At 42.5% G+C, this 16,588-nt stretch overlaps 1 protein-coding gene across 2 annotated transcripts in view; it reads right to left on the reverse strand.

Moving 5' to 3' along the window:
- The window catches only part of SNTG1 (syntrophin gamma 1), a 532,572-nt gene extending 522,187 nt beyond the window's left edge, over positions 1-10,385 (reverse strand). For both annotated transcript variants that reach the window (XM_006112171.5, XM_014577356.4), the window contains exon 1: positions 8,995-10,385. The gene's annotated coding sequence lies outside the window, so the exon portion shown is untranslated. The remainder of the gene's footprint in view (positions 1-8,994) is intronic.
- Positions 10,386-16,588: the final 6,203 nt, after the last annotated feature.

Raw genomic sequence — 16,588 nt, forward strand, 5'->3', positions numbered from 1 at the left:
TAAGAAATTTCATTCTATTTAATGGCAGTAAGCACTACCTCCATTGGTAAGTGAATGCAAGATTTGTCCCCTTATCCCTCAATTCATAAAAGCATCCCTACTTAGGAAGGCACTTAAACATTCTCTTAAGTCTCACTGAAGCCTACAGAACTTGTGCGTGCTTAATTACTTTCCTGAATAGCTTTGCTCCTTAGAATTAAATTTTATAGTTATTAGGCTGAAATACTTAAGCTGGTGAATTTGAATGAAAGGTATATGAATTGTAAAGTACTGCAACAGAACTTTTTAAGCTACTGAATCATAAAACTGGGCCACTTGGTGTATTCCACACACACACACACACACACACACACACACACACACTCATTTCTTCACCTAGCTCTAATATAGTACTATGGCATACTATAGAACATGCACAGTAAAGCTGCCTAAGGTGACAATAAGGACACTCTGAAGACAGCTCTCTCACAAAAAAAAAAAAAAAGTGTTGATCTCCTTCTCAACCAGCGACCAATACCCCCATAGTTAATTTTAATGGGATTTTCATTTAGATGAGCCACATACATTTACGTTTAAGCCTTCCATTACAAACTACTGAAACCTTTGCATTTTGTTTCAAGTTGAGAGTAACCTGCATAACATGCTTGAAAGCTAGAAGTAATTGGTGTTCTTTATGTATAGATAAGGAAGGTGCTTTCCCCACAATTATGATTTTATCACTTAAAAGACAAATTGAGGACTAGTGTCAGGGGCCAATCAAGGAAGTATGGACACTTTAGGCCTGATCCAACATTCATTGAAGTCAACAGGACAAAGCAGTACACTTTTCATGAACAGTTTGTTCCAGACAGACTGCTGTTCTTTCAATGGGCAAGAAAATACTCTATTGATAGATCTGCCTCAAACCATTCACTCAGGTTTCATTCCGTCCTATTGTCCCAAAGCATGTCTGCTTCCTATGAGCCTACAGATGAGGGATGGCACAACAGCCACCACAGGCCAGATCCAGCTCACCAAGCCAGTGCACCCACTCTACGGCTGCCCTGCCACTCTCTTGTCCCCAGGCCAATCGAGACCTGGGGAATGGGGCCTCTGCCAGGAGTGTGCAACACCAAAAGGAGCCACCGGCTGTTTTAAAAATCCCCTAATTGGCCTGGGGGCAGGTGAGTATGCAAACTCTCCTCCTGCTGCGGTGCCTAGAGGGAATTGCCAGCTGTTTTAAAACAGCTGGTGATTCTCTCTAGGCACTTGGGCAGGAAACAAAGATCTCATGAACTCTCCCCGCCCCCAAGCCAATCAAGGTCTGTGGGCAGAGGAACATGAGAAGTCTCCTAGCCTCACCTCTTCTGCTCAAGGCCACACACCTTCTAGGGCAGCCTGTGGACTTTCAAAAATTGATGAAGTGGCCCCCTTTTAAAAATTATTTCCCACCCCGCTATAGATGTTACTAAATCAAGGCTACACAATATGATTGACAGACCATAAACAAAAAAGTAATGATAGGGTCAGACTAAGCAGGAACATTAAGTGTGATTCCAAAAGGGATCAATAATGGACTTAGTATTATTTAATATCTATATTCATACTCTAGGCAGAGTTATGCATTGAACATATTAGCAATAGTAGACATTACAGAATCATATTGGAGAAAGATATCAATGGGATGATATTTTATTAATATAAATACAGACGACAAAGGAAAGGAGAGACCTAACACTATGCAGAAATTCAAAACCAGAGACTGTCTTGAAAAAGAGCAGTGCAAAGACGACTTTGGTGATGTTAATGAACAGCAAATTAGATGTAAAAATCAGAATGCAATGTCACTGGAAATAAACAAAACAGTTATAGTAGCAGTTATGTGAGTGAAATAAAAGGGGATACCAAATTTGTAATCCTAAGAGCTGAGCTTTCTGTTATTTTTTTAAAAAAAATGCAATATCAAACTAGGCTCCAAAAATGTTAAAAGGATTTGAGAAATATTATAAGAATTTAAAGAAATGTAGTATTTAGAGATTGGAAAAAATACAAAGAGAGAATATCATTTCCTCGTAACTAGTGATGAAAAAGAGCATAAAACAGGAAGGGATTATTTAATGTGGCAAAGGGGGAAATTTATTCCCTAAGAAGGATTAGTGGCCCAAAATTAATGCAAGAGAAGATTTAATTTAACCATTAGGAGAAAAATATCAATTTCATGAATACGGTGACTTGCCAAAGAAAACAACTGAAGCTGAATCACTATAAGTTTAAGAACACACTAGCTAAAAAAGTAAAAACATTGGTGTAGAAAGCAATCCTGTGTTTGTGGAGAGGAATGAACATAACTCAATAAGGTCCTTTCCAACCCAAGTGATCTGATAGAATGAGAGGTGATTATGCTTTACGCATGGTTGTGACTTTCATGCTCCTTCCCTACCAATATTTAGCAGCATTTAAGTAAGCTTTCCCGCAAAAGGGTCATTTAATAAATGACACAAAATTTAATAAAATCTTGCTTCTACTGGAAAGGCAAAGGAATATTTATTTTCACAGCTATAATGAACACTGTTTCCCAGTTTGCTAGCAGGAGTATTGCTATGAATTGTCTCCTCTATAACACCGAGCATGACACATTCTTAGCAACCAAAATGTTCATGTACTAAGTCATATGATTCAAAGGTACAGTACTTTAATCCATTTCTCAATGGCACAAAGTCTAAAGTATGACTCTTTAAAGCCCATGTGTGCATACACATTCACACACGCGCACACACATACCAGATACGACTACACAGCAGCATTATTTCAAAATAATGAACATTATTCCGAAACAGCATATTGAGCATCTACACAGCAAGTCCATTATTTCGAAATAAATTTTGAAATAACTGGCTTCTTACTCCGACTTTTGTAAGCCTCATTGTACGAGGAGTAAGGTAAATTGGATGAAGAGTGCTGTATTTCGAAATAAGTGCTGTGTAGACATTTCCAAATTCGAAATAAGCTATTTTGACTTGAGCAACGCTAATTGCATAGCTTAAGTTGCGTAGCTTATTTCGAGTTTAGCACTGCTGTGTAGATGTACCCACACTGACCCCAGTGTTCTCAAAGTCATTCCATAAAAGGACAATACAACATAGGATCTATAGTATTTTGACTACAAAGAGACTCTAAAATGTATTCAAGATTTACAGGATTTTAAAGGGACACATCCTGCTACTCATTTTTACAAAGAAATACCTTTAGATTTCAATGGAAATTTCCCTGCCCAGCTTGATGTAAATTTTAAAAACTGGACAACAACTGATCTGCATTAGAGTCAAACATTGTGCAGATTTATGGTGAAATCCAATAAATAGCTACCACAGTGGTATATGAATAAAGCGTTTGGAACTCTGCTGTGTTGAAGTCAACTCATAAATACATCTCTAATGAAAAACGGGGAGTGGACACAGGAAGACAGCTGTATGTGATTAAACTGAGTCTACAGCTCCTCAGCACTGGAGAATGGATATTTTCCCATCCTTTTCCACCTGAACAATATTTGATTAACTTAGATCAGTTTTCTACAGCTGTTGCTGGAGAAGCTTTCTTTTACTACACAAAATCATATGAAGAACTGAGAGCGAATTATCTTATGGATATAATTCTAGTTGTTCAAAGGTTCAAAAAGAAGCCGAAGAAAATCAATGGCCATTTGTGCTACTTAAGCTTAATCATATGATTAATTATTAACATAGGCTACAAAAGTCCATCAAAATATTCTCTTTGTATACTTACACAACTCTTGCTAAGGTATGGTAATGCTGTTGCCCACAACCTTTTTTGTGTTAACTATTTGGGAATACAAAAGAAGAAAATGAACAAAAACTGATTTAAGTTGAATGCCGCAATGGTTTTTTGTAATAAAAGGTTGTAACAACTGTACAAGAAACATATGAACCTTAACATCCTGGAGGACTCAGTATTATTCTAACTGAAACCACTGTGGGTTTTGTAATTGCCTTCAACAGAGACAGGACAAGACACTTCCCAAAAGAAGGAGGCAAGGCATTACTGAATAGTCATCTGAACTGAATCAATTTGATTGTGCAAAGGACTATGAAGCAAACTTTATAAAGTCATGTAGCTCCTAATTATAGATAGCCATGTGTTATTAAATAAGTTCAATGGCTTAAGGAAAAAATTAAGGGAACAGTCTCTCTATTTTTCAAGATAATAACTTTTCCATTACATGGTCTTTACATACAATTCAATGTCAATTTAATTTTTATCAGCAATGTGACAGGAAATTGAAGGAGCTTGTGTCTTACAAATGGAAGGAGCTTGTGTCAGCTGCAACAGCAAGACAGTTTGAATCAACTAGACTGTCCATTACGTGAACAAAACATGTTGATGGTGACTAAGCACAGGATAGTCACCAGGATTGTGAAAGGACCAATTTTCTTTCCCTTAGGCCTCCTCAGAACACTCACAAAATTATCAAGGTCCATTAGCTTCTAAAAGAGCACCATCAAAATAAGCACAGCAACCCAGACTACATGGCTAAAATTTCAGTTGACTAGATATAAACTGAGCCAACCATTTACAGTCATTAGGTCAGCCATGAAACCCTGAGTTGTCAAGGCAGATGTTAACATCATGAAGCTCTACTAATTTCACTGGCCACAGTACCATTCCAGTGAGAAACTTCAACAGTCTTATGGGAATTTTACAGTGCAGTGGGGGAGCTGGTATACTAAACATCCATTATATTTTAGTTCCATACCAAGACTCACATAAAAGGGACAACCTATATTTGATTCATGTTGGGGTTGGAAGAGCCTGCACATCATGCCAGATACCAGCAACAGTGCAGCCATATACAACCCACTAGTTTCTCCTTCTGTCCATAGTGTCCTAAATACCTGTTTAGAGTCAGAGTTGGCAAAACTAGTCCACCAGTATCATTTGATGATGTTTGTGTTATTCTCATTTTGAACAAGTCACGGAAAGTGAATGCATTGCTAACTACCCTCCAAACATTAATCAGCAAGAAGTGAATACTAGATTCTTGCCCAATGCCAACACACACACAAAGAAGTAATTACAATGGAACACAACAGCAATGGAACTGATGCTGATCATCTTGACAGTGGGCTATATACTACCTCCTCGCCTTCCCCGTTACCAATGAGATTGAGAGATCTAAGTCCTTAAATCAGCCTGGGTCTCAACATGTCACTGTATTTTTCAGTTCTCTTGGTGACTGTTGAAGGGGGACACACCTGCTAGAGCTAAGGGGCTATATTGTTAGTCACAGATTACCCTCTCAAATGCAGACTCCCTAAAGAACAAGAAAGAGGTGGATCTTTTCAGACATTATAGAATAGCTTATGCTTAAGAAGGTGGAGTTGATTCTGTGCCTCTTAACATCCCTGTTAATGAGCATGAAAAACTGGGACTAACCCAAGGAACAATGTTGAGGCAGTCCAACCGTGATGTAGTACTAATTCCATTGGATGGTTGGCTCCTTTATTTATATATTTAGTCATGCATGCATGCAATGTATTAACAGGCTGGTACAACCAAAAGTATTGCCTGTATATTCTAGGTAGATTGTAAGAGTGTGAAAAATAGAGTAAATGATAGCTTTCCCTTTTTCTTTTCTGACGTGAGATAGGAAGGTAGCAAATATAGGCTGATTCTGATGCAAGTTTTTACTGCCAATCCAAGAGTCTCACAAAACATTGAAACAATGAATGGTATCAGAAACCTGTTATCTACCTCTGGGTGTGAGAGATGCATGCCAGTGATATAGATTTAAACTGAGATTCAAACTTCCTACTCCTCTGCTCTATAATCAGAAATGAAGACTCTTACTTACTAATTTTATATACTTTACCGCTTCTTCCTCTTAAAATGCATGCAATCAGGAACCCTTGCCATAACTTCCAGAAAGTGGAATTAAAAATATGTCTTTCCCAGCACTTGAGACATTAGGAGTAGTGCTAAATATTCAGCCTCTGGAAATTTTATATTTCAGCATTGCATGATAGAAGAAGACTGAGAACCATATTTCTTTTGTTCATCAAACATGAGCAGAAAAGAGTGACAGAGTTTATGAGTGGGATAACTATATGAACTTTCCTTGCCTGGCAATATGTTCAGCTTCACTTGTAGTTTATCCATGAAAGTAGTGTCTAATGAGCAAATAGTTTTCCTGAACAAGCATAACAAAGTTTGGAAGGACTCACAATGTTTGTTTGTGCCTCAGGCTCCCTGAATCAAATCACCATCTTCTACATTAAAGAGGCTTGTGTTATCCAAGATGTACTGAATTAAAAATGTGAACTTTAAAGTTGAACATACTGTACATTTTGGAAACTTGTAATTTAAAATATGTGAAGTAAACTAGTCTATTGTACCAGTCCAATAAAACTTGCTGAAAAACCATGTGACTTTCATGAAGTATTTTAGCTTTCACAGTTAAACATTATAAAAGTATTACATATATATGGAAAAATGACCAAGTAACCATCAAGCTAATCAAGGGATAAAGGAGAACTTAGATCAATTCCTTAATACATACCTTAGATGGGGTTAATACTCTAGTTACACTCTTGAATAGTTTGACTCCTAATATTAAGCTTCCCCCTTCATTTTCAATTTTATCAGATAGAAAATTTTTCAGTTACTTTTTGTCGTACTAATTGAAAGTTTGCTTTAGGCCATGCAATAAAATATTTCTTCTCAATAGTATAGCTGAAAAAAGTGACAGGCTAAACAGTAACACTTTGTTTAATTCAGTGAAAAGGACATCTCATTAGATTATCTCATAGCAATCATACAACATACTGCAAAAGCCAAATGACCCATCATTAAATTATGTTTTTTTTTTTCCTTCTTCCCCGGGCAAGCAGAGATTAAGCGAAGTCAGTGACTTCACTTTATGGCATTAAGTTAAACTGCATGACTTAAAAGAAAACACTGAGTAGCTTGCATCTAAGGTGGCAGACCTGATGTCACTTCTGGAACATCATTCATTTATATAATCAGCCCTTAGTTATCATTTATGTTTACTGTGGTCCCTTCCACAATGTGATATGCTCTAAATGAATTCCAGCTCAATGTGCACTTTAGTGTTTTACTATTTCTCTAGCACTGGCTTAGTGAAAGCCTGCCACTCTGCAACAGAGGAGGGAATTACTACTGTAAACCCATAGGTATACTTGACTAGAAATATACTGGAATCATGCGTACAGAGTGGAATGTGACCTAGGAAAGGCTACCTGGTTACAGTCTTTGACAATAGTTCTAGCAGCCTTATTACACATTTCACAGTATTTTGAGCATGTCAAAGATCTAAACCATATTATATCTCTTCTGAAAGTGTATTCAAATTATGCATGTAACTCATTCCCAGCAAGGAAAAGGCTTATTTCATCCTTTTGCTATAACTGGTGCTTTAGTCATGTGTTCAACATATAAGCACCTTTTTATCCTATTATGATAATGTTGCTCAAATGAGAAAAGTGTAGGTAGCTGCATATAAAAGGATCTTCCTTCTAAACCCTCAGAGTTGACAAGTGCTGACAAATCAAAGTGAATTAATCTGGAAAGATTTTGGATTTTTTTTTTTTTTGTATTGGTCTCCATTTACTGGAGACTTCTGTTTAGAAAATAAAGTCAAATAAAAATCAACAATTATTTCATACCCATTTACTTTTCTATAGAAGGAAATCCCTCTACATTACTTGCAGCAGGTACATAGAATTATTTATGTTGTAACTGTCAAGCAAGTTCATTGCTGTAAATGAATACACATCCTTAGCTCCACCCTTTTATCCCCACTACCACTATTGAAAGTCATATGCTCACTGGAACTGATCATGTTCTAAGCAAAATGTCAATGCTTGGCTGTAAATCAGTGTAATTTTTTTCTCCCTGTGAAACCTCATGCTGAAGCAGGATGCTCATCAAGGTCACTATAAGATTATAGTTTTCAGTCTTGTAGAGAAGGTGCTAAGAAAAATCAATAAACATAAACATAATTAAATAAGCTTTGAAGTTTGTTGTTTGCCTTTCAATGTGAAATCACATCTTCATCTCCTGAATTTCAGTGATGGGTGGCAGGTAGATACCATGAGGCAGGTCAGCTAACTTATGCACTAGCTGTGCTGAAAGGTGAGCAGGAAATCTGGCATTTTGCAGTGTGACAGCTTAGTTCTGAGCAAACTATCTTCAACTGAATTTTTAGGAAGAGATTATAGTCTCCTGGGCTTGTCCCTGCTCCCTCCTAAGTAGAGTTTTAGTGTGGACTTTCAGCGGAGCAGGACTGGACAGCTTGCTTACTACACCTTTTCTGTATGCCCTGTTAAACTGAAACCATGCTGGACCCAACTTTTGTTTTCTGATTAATGTCAATCACCAGGAAGATCCATAGATGTACATAACTTCATATTTTTTCAAAAAAAGCCAGGAAAACAAAACCCACAAGAGAAGGAGCATCAGAAAAAAAACAATTACCAAATGGCATGGTAAAAGTTAAGAGATATGCAGATCAAATTCAAGCACTGTAGTGCATCGCATAAATGCCTCAGATACACACCGGGCTATCCTACAAGAGCGGTGGCTAAAATGCACTCTAGTAAAAGACTCCCACTATTGAGGGACATGCAAACACAGAGAAAAAGATAGCTGGGATGCTAATAAACATACACGGCATCATTCCCAGGGGCTGTAGCTGCAGAAGTGGTCACCAGGCTAGTCCTTTACCCCTATTCTTGGGCAGCTGCTGTAAAGGAGGTGTTTACCAGGCACTTTCACAGAGAGGGACCCAGGCTGGCTTGCAACAGAGCCCACTCTGTCGCACATGTCTCACATGAGGAGCCCTGGAGGAGATCGAAACCCTCAGGTGACTCCGCTACCCGCCCTACCCCCCAGCCCAGGACTTCCAAACCACCAGCTGCAAAGCCTCGGCGGCGAGACCTGTACGATCAAGGAAATCAAGGATGGGAGCCGGTGACTTACTTGCCAATGTGCTAGGTCAGGCGAGCTGCTCTCTCGGTGGCCCAAACGTGGCAGAGCTGGTCCTCCTCGGATCTCCTCTCCGCGCTATGGCCAAAGTATTTCCAACCCACTCGGGGACATCTCCGCGGCTTATTTAGCGTAACCAGGCATCTCTCTCCCCTTGGCCCGGATCGCAGGGGCCATGATTTAAACCGCAGCCTCCGGGAAGTTACACTCTTATTTGTGTTTTCAGAGGGGGGGGGGAATCGGGTGGAAGTGGCTGGTGAGCGCTCCAACTCCGGAGCGGAATGACGCCACCGACCCCGCTTGCAGTGGCAGGGGCGGGGGGTTACTTTCCGGCCACCCCAAACAATAAAATAAATAACTCGGAGGGGAGGGGGAGCGAGAGAGGAGGGAGCGCCGCCCTTTCAGCAGCAGAGGGAGGCGAGCCGGTGGATGGGCACCTGCAGCGGCAGCGCTGGGTCCCGCTGCCTGCGGAGTCCTGAGGCGCTGCCCATCCCTGCGGAGGGAGAGGGGGGGATCCGAGCCACCGGGAGCCCCCGCCAGCTGCCACCAACTCGCTTCCCGCGCGCGGCGGGGGAGGAAAGATCCGCCGTGCGGGGGCTGGAGCTGCCGGGCGTCCTCCGCCGCTGGAGCGCGGGAGAAACCCAAGTCCCTCAGTGCACAGCCGAGCCCCAGGCAGACAGGGGGAGAGATGGCGCTTGGGCGGGCTCCAGGCGGGAGGCAGGAAACTTACCGCGCCCCCGCCAAGTGCAGCGGGTGAGCCCCGGGAGGGGAAGCCGGGCTCAATCCGGATCCTCCCTGGGGAGCGAGCGCCGGGCTAACATCCGAGCCGGCTCCGCCAGGCGGCTTCTGGCTCTCCGCCGGGCCCCCGAAAGGAAATCACACGTGACGGGGAGAAGTTGAGGCTGCGGGGAGAGCGCTTTAAAGGGGAAAAGCTGAGGCGCTGGAGGGGGGTAGCGGAGCCCACCAATCCTTGTCCCTGTGGGGCCCGGGACGCTCACATTCCGCTGCCTGCGCGAGGTCCAAATCCAGCCAGCGCTGCTATTTCAAAACAGCCTTGGGGCCGGGGCGCGCTCAGTGCAACAGCGCCACAAGAACTCGCAACCTGCCCCTAGAGCCCGAGAGACTCGCCCCCCCCCCCACCCCGATCCGCGGGCTCTCGCCCCCTAAAACCTTCATGTACAGAGAACAAGCCCACATTTTGCCACCGCAGCAGAGAATAAATGTAGCTTCTCCTATTGTTCTACTCCTTCCTCCTTTGGCCCACCCAAAATCTGCAGCAGGGCTTCCCAGAGCACCCAAAAAAACCTTGATGGGGAAGTGAAATATCAGATAGCACTGTTAAATTTTCCTCCTTGAACCTCCATATTTTGTCCATACAGAGAACGCCATTTAGCGTCTCCCTGTTGTATCTTTAAAATCCACACGGATGTGCCCCAGAGCCAAACTACCACCCAAACTTAGACCCCCCCCCCCACACACACACACCTGGGAGCATGCCAAAGTTTCACCAAACACGCAGAACATGCACCTAAAATCAGAGTTAAAGGCGATGCTTCTACTGTTGCCTCAACAATCCGGACCCAGCAAAATTTGTAACGGCAAATGTTCTCATTGGGTACCTATAGCCTGCTAGAAATGGCTAATTTAGGCGTTTGTGCTCTATTTTACCTTCTTCTCTGTCTTACTGTACTCATGAAATGCAATGCACTGCTTGGCAGATGGGAATACATTACCTTCTATATTCAGTAAAAGTTATGCATGGCTTTTTAAAACAGATACAGTTAAAGCTACAGGGGCTTTTTAATATTAAACGAACTGTTACAGTCCTCAACCAGTCCCTTGTCAATTAGATTACATAATCTACAAGCCCTTGACTATTTTCTAATTTGGGCTCTGGTACTTTGATTTTGTTGTGGCTCCATCTGCTAAGGAAATAACGCCCTGATTGCTACCGTAAAGAGATAAACAAAGATCCATATATTATCATTTGCATGGCTGATCATTTATGGAACATCTCAGATCTGAGGGTTGCCTCCAGCTTTTGTTGCTAACATATTTAAAATGCATACTCCTAACTAGTTGCAGTTTCACAGGTTAAACTGATGTTTTCAACTTTCTATGTAATTGTGAGGCGGGCATAGGGAAGAAGGGGCAATGTTGGTGAATCATGATAAATTTGGCCCTGGATTCTGCACATGTGCTAAAATTTAAGCGGTGATGCAGCCAGAAGCAAAGTGGTGCCAAAGTAAAGTTTTTACAGCGTTCTACCAGAATTGGCTGGGGACTGGGAAGAAACATTTGTTTTTGGGGAGTGGGGGAGGGGCGTGGCAGAATAGTAAATCAATCTTGTGCTGTATTTTAAGGTCCCTGGCCAACATTTGACAAGGTCCAGGTTTTGTATGCAGTATTGCTTCTCAGTTCTGTCCCTGCAACAAGAGCAGCTAATTGTGTTTACAGGGGTGGGGAACCTTTTTTGGGCTGGGGGGTTGCAGACCCACAAAAAAATGTCTGGATTTTTCACAAATTGAGAAACAAAAAACCCTCAATGACATGGCACCCAACTGAGAAAGACAAAGAGGCTCCCCACATTCCTCTTGCACACCAAAGCCTGGGGGGAGGGCAAGCTAGTAGATTTTCTGTGCTCTAGCTATGGAGCTGGAGCACCAGCACAGGTTCCCCAATGCTGGGGGGAGCCCCAAGACTCAGGGGCCAGATCCAGGCAAGCAGGAGGCCACATCCAGCCTGGGTCTTGGATTCTCCACCCTTGGTTTACCTTGGGAGGGCATGGCAGGATCCTTTCACTGCTCTGCCCTGTGGTCCAAGAAGTGTACCTCCACTCTTTCCAGTTTATGGGGTAGAAACAGGAGTGCATTACCCAATAGGCAGACTAAGCACATGCCTAGGGCACCAGCTAAGCAGGGGCACCAAAAAATGAGATTTTACAGTATAGTATTGTTTTTAATTTTAAATTACTTATGGGGGGACATCATAATCTTTTCAGTGCTTAGGGCCTCTAAAGGTCTTAATCCGGCCCTGGGTAGAAATACTGGGGGCAAAAATGTTTGCTGGATCTCACAAGATCCAAGTGGTGGAGCTGAGATTTTGCAGGTTGTGACGAGATGCCTCAGAGAGCTGGGTGGGTGTGAAGCAGGAGACACTAGATTCGTCCCTGTTTTATGTGGAAGTGTTGGGAGGACAAGAGGGAAAAGGGGGGGGGGCAGGCTCTGGCGAATCCTGCCTTTCCCGAGAGCTCCTTTAAGGGCTCAGTCGCAGTGAGAACAAATCAGTGACCTAGCTTATGTGCTTGCAGTTCCCAGGACGCCTGCCTTTTCCTCCCCTTCCAATCGATTGCTGGAGGAGTCCTAGCCGGCCGAGGGCAGTCGAAGTGCACGGACCCTTGGGAAGTTACAGGCAGAAGGGGAGGCGGCAGGGGGCAGACGCTCACGCCTGCCTGGCCGAAGCAGTGATCTTAGTGAGAACAGAAGCCGCGTGGGTGCTGGGAAAGGCTCGGCACGCGTGCGGAATGTTGGATATTTTGGGAGACGCCACCTCTTTAAAGACTCGGTCCCCCTGTAGTTTGTTGATTGCTCGCCTCGCCTGCCTTGCGAGGAAAGCTCGCCGGTGCTCGCAGAGAATGAGAGCGAGCTTACTGGGGAGGGACTCACACACCCCACACGTGGAGGCGTGTAACGTGGGGAGAGGGGGCTTGGCGAATTAATTCTGCTCGGCCGGGGAAGGAAGCCGCTGCTTGCACCCAGAGACGTCGGCTGCACCCGGGCAAAGGGAACCCGCGGGACTGGAGAACCCTCCACCCCCCAGCTGCATCCTAGCCCAGCTGCCGGAGCAGCCGCGGGGGCTCGTAGGGCGGGGGCGGGGCTTCAAACGCGTTCAGGGATAGGCTGCCGCTCGCCCCGACCACGCAGCTGGGCGGCCCCGCTGGATGATTTCAAGCGCCGCTTCCCGCTGGGTGTCAGTCAGAGCGAGGGGGTTTGGAGCCGCATCTCGCTCCCTTTCTCGGCCTGTCCAGCCCCTTTGCTCCCTGCTCGTAACCCATAGCATAGCGCATCCCCATCCTCGAGACGCTCAGCCAAGGGCAGTGTACGGGAGAGACATTTAAACCACGAGGGACCAAAGCAAACATCTTATTTATACAGGCATCCAGAGATCAGTGCATTGCAAACTCCTTAGTCCTGCGCTGGCTTAGTGTGGTGGTGATCCTCTTGATTTTCCCTTGCGGGGGGCGGTTAGGCTGGCAGATAAGATCTCTGAGCAGGCTTTCAATAGGTAGGACCAGGCCATATTTAGAGGACTAATTTCATCCCACTGACACTAAGTGGCGCTATAGAGACGAGAAAAAACTCACCTCTTAAACAGCTGAAATAAATGGACACTTTTCTCAGGGTTTGGGGTGACGGTCTAAAAGGCTTTTGGGAGTTTGAATTGTATTGAAAAGTTAGCAGCACGCGGTGTGCATTCCCTTTTCTAGCAGTAATGCCACACAGTTGAAGGGAAGTGCTAGATCTGAGGAAGTGGGTCTGGCCCACGAAAGCTCATCATCTAATAAACCATCTTGTTAGTCTTTAAAGTGCTACATTGTCTTGCATTTTGCTTCAGTTGAAGGGAAGGGTAGTTGGGAAAATATTAAAAATGATTTCCTTGTTGATGTTTTACTTGACTTTTCTTGCAATTAGGCTGCTCTTGACGCAGGATTATTTAATTTCTAATTTTTATTGTTGAAAGCTCTCCAGCTGTAAATTTGGACCTGATGCAAACAAATAGTGTGAACAATAACTCTTCTATCACTTTTTATAAATATTAACTGCAATAACATTCAGTGAGCCTAGGCATCAACCAACATAATGCAACTTTATGCAGATTAAGTGGTAAACTAATAGGCTATGTCTAGACTGGCATGATTTTCCGCAAATGCTTTTAACGGAAAAGTTTTCCGTTAAAAGCATTTGTGGAAAAGAGCATCTAGATTGGCATGGACGCTTTTCCGCAAAAGCACTTTTTGCAGAAAAGCGTCTGTGCCAATCTAGACGCGTTTTTGCGCAAAAAAGCCCTGATCATCATTTTTGCGATCGGGGCTTTTTTGAGCAAAACAAATCTGAACTGTCTACACTGTCCCTTTTGCGCAAAAGCTATGCGCAAAAGGGACTTTTGCCCGAATGGGAGCAGCATAGTATTTCCACAAGAATCACTGATTTCAGACAGTAGGAAGTCAGTGTTCTTGCAGAAATTCAAGCAGCCAATGTAGACAGCTGGCAAGTTTTTCCTCAAAAGCAGCTGCTTTTGCGTTAAAACTTGCCAGTCTAGACACAGCCATAGAGTTACTCTAGAAAGAGTAAATAAATTGTGATTTGATAAATACATAAGAACATGCACTCTGATGGAATTTATGCCTATTTGAACACATATATTTTGTATCTGGAGATACAACCCCCTTTTTAAATGGTGAAATATTAACTGAACAATATATCTGCCACCCAAATATGTATGTGACTCATGTTCAGTTCTTTTCAGTGGATCAGTAATTTGAATGGTCATTTCCAGTCATGTTTCTTTGGGGTTTTTGCCTCCACACAACTACTGGAAAAGTCAATTATATCTGCTACTATCCAAGTCTAAATATATCTATCTTTGAGTTGAGACACTTAAACGGATCTGATGAGATTGCAACACTGCAAGGATAACTCAAATATATGCTAAATCAATACATGAGAAAAGGCCCATGAGTTTGAAAATGAATGCTCTTCTTCAAAAATTAAGCCAGTCATTTTCATCGTATATTCAGGAAGGACATTACTGCTTGAACGCCTGACAGAAATGTTGTTGAATTGAGTGTATTTGTATTTATCTATCTAATGCAATAACTTATCAGTGCCACATCTGATCAATTCCATGTTTGCAGGGAATGCTCTAGTCACCACTGACCATAAAGATTTTGATTTGGGAGAAAATTGGAAAACCAAAGCATGGAAAATGGGAGACCTATGAAGTCTCTGCTGGTTCTTTAGCTCAATCACATTTCCAGGTATTCCTATGATTGTCTACCCAGATTAAATTATTGGTTCATGAACACCCATTATTGCCTTCTAGCATAAAAATACTCCTATCTAATCTCTGCCTATCATCCCAAAACCAAGAAGATCTAAAATCTTTTACTAGAACTTCAATAGCAATGATCACTCTTCTTCCTGTGACAAGGACCCATTCAACACTTAAAATAAGAAAGGAAGTTACACTTTCAGCAACAGTAAGTACAGCAGGGTGAAATCACATTACAGGTAAGATCAGAATGTTGTCAAGCTTGCACACCACTACTTAAAGTCAGAATAGATTAACCAAATCTTTTTCATTTAAGACAGATCACTCCTAGTAACTAATGACGTCTAATAAAATATAAATCACTGTTTGGTTAGCTGGTACTGCAATTTGTACAGTTGCAAAAGAATAACTAAATTCAAATCAGGTTTGAGGAGGACAATTAAAAATATAGGAAAGAGAATATAAAGAGGAAGAAAATTCAGCCTTAGCTCTCAAACTTAGAGAACCCATGTCACCTCAAGAATCAATGCCTGGATACAATGTATAAAATTATATAAACTACCTTCCCACACTCATTTATCCCTTTTCTTTTCTGCTTCCATTACCAGAGGACACATTTTATTTTCTTGATAAACAGCTGTTCATCTCAAATGTGGGATGTGATTTTGACATCCCACTGTCTGGCATTTGTGCACAAACCTATTGAATATTCCAGTATGAGACTAAGCAGAGTATTCTGTGTGGGAAGGGATATTAACCAGAAAGTATGTGGGAGATAATAAAGATAATGCACATGAGAAAAAGCCATCTGCAGTGCTGGCCATTCATGATGGACAAAATAAAAAAAAATTACAAAATCCATTCAGGAATGAAGACTATTCCACTGAAGGAACAATAGCCCTGTACAATGCGGCTACATCTACACTGGAATGATTTTCCGGAAATGCTTTTAATGGAAAAGTTTTCCGTTAAAAGTATTTTCAGAAAAGCACGTCTAGATTGGCAGGATGCTTTTCCGCAAAAGCACTTTTTGCGGAAAAGCGTCCGTAGCCAATCTAGACACGCTTTTCCGCAAAAAAGCCCCGATCGCCATTTTTACGATCGAGGATTTTTTGCGGAAAACAAATCTCTGCTGTCTACACTGGCCCTTTTGCGCAAAAGTTTTTCGGAAAAAGACTTTTGCCCAAATGGGAGCAGCATAGTATTTCCGCAAAAGCACTGGCAATCTTACATGAGATCGTCGGTCCTTTTGCGGAAATTCAAGCGGCCAGTGTAGACAGTTGGCAAGTTTTTCCACAAAAGCAGATGATTTTGTGGAAAAACTTGCCAGTCTAGACACAGCCTGCGTGTGTGTGTGTGGTGAGAGTCTCTTTGCTGATTTCAAAAGGGCCTCAGGTCAGGCACATTTAGAAATGCACATACCCCATCAGAGCCTTACCCCATCAGCAGTTCTCATGAGAAGGGCTCTTGAATCTACTGGACCCTGCCTGGTGGGAAGAGCAGGCTTCAAGGGCTGTCACTTTGAGGGAGGAGGTGG

This window comes from Pelodiscus sinensis, chromosome 2 (genome assembly GCF_052426305.1).
Source record: "Pelodiscus sinensis isolate ZL-2025 chromosome 2, ASM5242630v1, whole genome shotgun sequence".
Classification (NCBI taxonomy): Eukaryota; Metazoa; Chordata; order Testudines; family Trionychidae; genus Pelodiscus; species Pelodiscus sinensis.